The following is a 6048-nucleotide window of genomic DNA, read 5'->3' as shown; positions in this document are numbered from 1 at the left end:
AAAATCTTGTATATATTTTTTTATATCAGAAGGCGGCAAACGAGCGAGCTGCCACCTGAAATTGCTGAAATAGCACAGTGACCGTTGCCCATAGACATACGCAATTGCATATGCCTACCTTTAATCGACGGAGGAGAGGATGCACAGAAAGAAAATATATTCCCTTTCCATGCATCCTCTCATCCGGAGGAGAGAAAGAGGACTAAATTAGGCCTCCGGGACGCATTTCTAGTGTCACAATGTTAGTAACCTACTCGGCTCGACCGATTTTTATGAAATTTTATATACATATTTAATAGGTTTGAGAATTATGTTGAAATATCTTTTAACATGTTTTAAATTGAATATTTATTCCTAATTTTTGATCGAATATAAAAAATATATACTATTTTATTAGTAGATTGAATAAAACAAAAGACATAAATATTAAATGTCTTTCTTAACTTAATATAAAATTAATGAACACCAAATTGCATGTACTTTTAACAAATCCCTTCAGTTTCTTGCTTTCTCTAATTTTGTTCAAGCTGCAAAGTACATTTATAAGCCAACCTAATTGTCTCATTTCCACACTCTCTCAACCGTAAGATTTTAAATACAACGTTTGAATTTTGAATAATTTCATTTCGAGTAACTAGAGAAAATAGAATAACGCAAACAATTTAGTTCAGTCCAAACATTAATGTGTTCAAATGTTTTTGAACTTTTACGATGTCTTGATGCTCACTTCACTTTTATACTTTTAAAAAATCATCTTCTATATAATGCTGTTACATTAATAAAGTTGGAGTATCTGTATGTAATATCGAAACAATCACATATCATAGTGTTAGGAAAAAAATCCGACACTGTACCGGTGTACTGGCACAACACTAGCCCTACTACAATGTCGACGTTTATGTCCCCTCACTAATAATTTTGACTTAACTTGGTAATGAAAGCGCCGTTCGCACCAAAGGATTCTAATTAATAATATCTTAAAGTACATCTAATATATTTCCGTTGCTCTTAACGAAAAAAAAAAAACTGTGCATGTCTGTGCGCAAGGGCATGTTTGTTCCGGGTAATCTAAACGGCTGGACCGATTTTGACGGGACTTGGACGGGAAGGTAGCTGATGCACGCAGGCATATTTTAGGCATTTAAAAAAAATCTGCGATTGTATTATAAAATCACAGGCAACCGCTAGTGTTTTAATATAAGTATTTCTATATTTAAATTATTAACTGTGAAATAAAAATTGTAATAAATATTCGATCGCATGTAAAATAACCTGTATTGTTCTCATGTAATCTAGTTCATGTTTAATCCACATACAGCAGCGTTAATTTGCCAACACGACGTCTAACGTGCGAACAGGTGGTCGCCTGTCGCCTGTCGCCTGTCGTACCCTTCATATAAACGACATTTTACTCGCTTCATAACATTTTTAGGGGCTTATTTCAAAATATGAATAACTAAAATTGATGATTATAGCCATGGGACGAGACAACTAAACGTTGTTACCAGTTAAGGCTAAAATGGTATGTCAAATAACTTAACCTTTGCCACTACCCAACAGCAAATTTTGAATATCGAATGAAAAAAACCATGTCACCTGATTGTGAGACATGTAGGAAGCCCGGAGATGTCCATCACTTGCTGTTATAGTGTGAGAAGAAGACAGAATTCACAGAAATGAAAGTTAATTTAAATGTTGTTGGCCTAATTTTTTCCATTTTGTTATACCCAGCTTCACGCGGCGGTACGATTATGCCAACTCCTTTACTAAATAATAAGGAAAGGAACTATGGGATTGACATGTACGATTTGGACAAAAATTTCAAAAAAAAAGATTTAGAAAAAAACTTAATCCTTTAAACGAATTTTTTTTTTGTCAAATAATATTTTTAAAATTTTCGTTATCACTCAATTGCGAAAAATGTATTATGTTAATCTATCCATAATATATAATGTCCATTTTTCTTAAAGTATATATAAACTTATGTATATTTAAATAATCGCATGTCTTGTATATAGCAAGCTGTCTTACCACAATACTCTGAAATGTGTTTAATAAACGTCAGTGTGGACAGCGGGCTGCCGCAACCGCATCACAGCTGCTGCATACTGCACTTATTTTATCCATAGATAAGCAAAGATAAAACCAAGATTTAATTATTTTAAAATATACTTCCAAATATAAAAATTACGTATTAAATTAAAAGATGTAATTGAAGATGCGTTATGTTTATTTATTAGGCAAGTACATACAATAGATAAATTATGCAACATTAACCAAAGTAATATAATATCATCATCATCAGCTCACTATATGTCCCCACCGAGGGGCTCGGAGCCTACCCTAAGTTGAGGGTGATTAGGCCATAGTCAACCACGCTGGCCAAGTGCGGGTTGGTTGACTTCACACATATCTTTGAATTACTTCTCAGATATGTGCAGGTTGCATCACGATGTTATCCTTCACCGTAAGAATATAATATAGAACACAATAAAACTGATAATTTATCCAATAATAGGTGTACAACATTCATACAAAACAAACAAGTATAAAACACAAAAAAAAATAACAAGATATTTAGGTTTGTGCCTCTGGAGGTGTGGAAATTAGTTTTTTAAAATTGCGTAAGGAGGTGCAGATAATATCAGTATTATCCTTTCCTCTTTTTAATTCGTTATATGTCCGACATATCCGTGGGATTGGTGATTTAAGGCCTATGTTTGATTTATAAAAGGGTATATAAAATAATTTGTTTATTGGTTGTTTTATTAGTGAAGGATATGGTTTATTTGTAATCGGTTTTAAATTTGCTAAACGCAACGTCAAAACGACTGTATTTCAAAAAGGGAGCATGCAAGTATTCCAATTCTCTTTGTAAAATGAATACGAAAAATAAATGGATGGATGTTTGTTTATAGGTATCTTCAAAACAGATTCATAGATCTCGTGGATACTTGGATATGTGTAGAACGTAGTCTAGAACACGTACGCTACTAATTAAGTTATTTTTATTTCCCGCGGAAAGATTCGCGGGCGACAGCTTTTATGGTTACATATAACACATTAAATTTTTAAACATAAATACATTGCGATGTCTAAATGTGTATATACAAATTATTTATTTAACAATTTGTGTTTTTCTTTTCGTTTGGATGTACACAAATGTAATAATACTAATTTTCAGCAGTAAACAGAGTTTCAATGAATGTAATTATACTATTGTTTTAACGACCGAGTATTTATTCGTCCATGTTGTTTTAATTACGAACAACATTTCATTATGTTGTGAATTGTTTTTCATAATTATTTGTGAATTTAGTAAAAACTAGCCTTCGCCCGCAACTCTGTCCGCGCGGAATTAAAAAAACTTAATAAGTAGCCTATGTGTTCTTCCAGACTATGTTCTATATGTACGTCAAATTACATCGCGATCTGTTTAGCCGTTCTGGTGATACCTTCCAACAAACATCCATCCATCCATCCATCTAAACATTCGCATTTATAATATTAGTAAGATGTTTGTAGATCAAATAGTATGGTACTGGTATATCTTTTACTCTGGATTTTATTAATAATTAAAATTAAATGTAATTGTTGTTTTTCATCTAAAAAATCATATATTTTTTTTCCATTAAATTGTGTCGAAAAATTTTATTTATTCGATAACATAGTTTATTGAACTGAAAGTTCTTAGTCCTTTACAAATAGAGTTTCTTTGAAATACCACTTTGAAAGTTGGCTTCTTAAATGTTAATAAGATTAAAAAAATATGCTGGCAAAGGGCAAAGGTAGTTGAAATGTTAGGAAATTAAAAAAGTTTCAATTTGAAAGAAATTGGTCTGCCTTTTTATTATTTTAGTCTGGTTTTCCTTTTTAACAAGCGTCAGGTCTCGCAGAAAACCAAAGCCTTTGCAACTTTTCTTTTAATTTCTTGAAAAGTAACTAATAGACATTTTTCTTAGTAATACTCAAAAATTATTTAAAATAAAATTACTAGTAGTCGAGGACAATATCCAAAAACTATTGTAACCGTTGAAACAAAGACGTAAATCTCAAAGACGTACCGGCTCAAGTAATTTACAAATAACTTTGATTTAATTAACTTCTGGTACTTAATAATTCTTCAAAATTGTTATCTATTTATATTTTAAAACGTATATAGTGTTAGGAAGAAAATCTGTGACACTGTGCCGGTGTACTGGAGCAACACTAGCATTACAAAAATGTCGACATTTATGTCCCCTCACTATTCATTTGATAACGAAAGCGTGCCATTCGTACCGAAGCATTTTAAATATGTCTAAAAATAGCAAAAAAGTATATACATAAGGAATATGGTTACTTTTGCCAATCGATTCAATGTTATAGCGAGTATTAGCCCAAGGCGCTAGACAATACGTTTATCTCTTATTGAGTCTGGCTGCATTCCAGAACATGTTTATTCATTGTACAAAAAAAAAACAATTATTTAATTAGGTTCTTAGATTAATATGTAAGCAGTGTTTTGTTACAAATAATTTAAACATAAAAAAATATTTTCCTATACGAATAATAACTTTCATAGAATACAGCCAAGGATTAAATGTCTTAATTTTATGTATTCCCCTTCCTCTCTCCTTCTTTTATAATACATTATTAGTAGCCTATGTGTTCATCCACACTATGTTCTATGTTCAGCCATACTGGAGATACATACCTTCAAACAAACATCCATCTTAACATTCGCATTTATAATTTTAAGTAAGATAATAATTAACAATATGTTTCATATATACAATGTTATACTCAATTACATGCAAAAGCCAACGTCGCTTGCGTTTGGAAGGTATCCAGACCAAACCTGTCAGTGATGACCATTTCTCTCTTAATTGCCGCACCGTTGTTTGCCAAACTGCTATACTTATAGATATGTAACTCGATAATCGTTATTCTTACTCAGATAATACACAATTTATTTATTTATCTCATTTCTTATTAATATTATAATTGCGAATGTTTAGATGGATGGATGTTTGAAGGTATCTCCAGAACGGCTGTATGGATCTCGCTGAAATTTGGCATAAATATAGAATACAGTCTGGAAGAACACATAGGCTTCTTATAATAGTTCCTTCTTCTTCATTATAGTAGTTTTTTTTTTAAACTTTGGCTGATTGCATATTACGGAAGTAAAAGTTAATATGCGAAGGCAAATTCAGTTTGCAAACAGTTTATTACAGTATTTTTCCTTTTTGATTCATTATTTCGTATGAACGTAAACTCGGTTTGTTTTTAATTTTATTGCTTCGAAACAGTCGAGGGGCATTTTAATTAAATGAACGGAAGTGCTAAATTGCGAGTATAAAAATAAGGAGTGTCGTTGGCTGCGGCAGGTAAATAGTAATTAAGCGAGCTTTTGTCAGAGCTTGTGTAAAGCTGCATCTAAAGTGGCCGCGCCGCAAGCCGCTATAAGCCGCACTGAAATGGAATTTGTAATGACAACCGCTTGTCCGCTGTAACGACAATTTTTGTTTATTCAAGCGGAGTCCGACACTCGGTTAACTATACAATTGCAGTTACTGCACTACACACCTACTCTAAATTTAAACGTGTGTAATTCTGAAATGCATGACAATTTTTTTTGGTAATGAAATCGTATTCAATCTGTACTATTTCAGTTTCACGTATTAAGTATTTTTTTTTCTTTTTCATAAAAATATTAGCAGATTTTTTTGTAAATTTACTAATATTTCTTTTACGATTCCAACTAAGCTCTAGGCTTGTGCTAGGACATGGTTTACGACTATAGTCGAATTGCGGAATTCGAACCCCCGACCTCGTGATCGGAAATCCGTACCATTAACCATTAGGCTATTGATGCTTAAGTCTTACTAATATTATAAATGCAAATGTTTAGATAGATGGATGTTTGTTAGAAGGTATCTCCAGAACTAATGCATGGAACTCGGTAAAATTTGACATATGTAGATGTAGAACATAGCCTGGAAGAAGTCATAGGCTATTAATTAAGTTTTTATAAAATCCTCGAGGATAGAATCGACGACATAT

This window comes from Papilio xuthus, unplaced genomic scaffold (genome assembly GCF_000836235.2).
Source record: "Papilio xuthus unplaced genomic scaffold, Pxut_1.1 DF826933.1, whole genome shotgun sequence".
Lineage (NCBI taxonomy): Eukaryota > Metazoa > Arthropoda > Insecta > Lepidoptera > Papilionidae > Papilio > Papilio xuthus.
The sequence above is the reverse complement of the archived record's forward strand: the minus strand, read 5'-3'. Positions refer to the sequence as shown.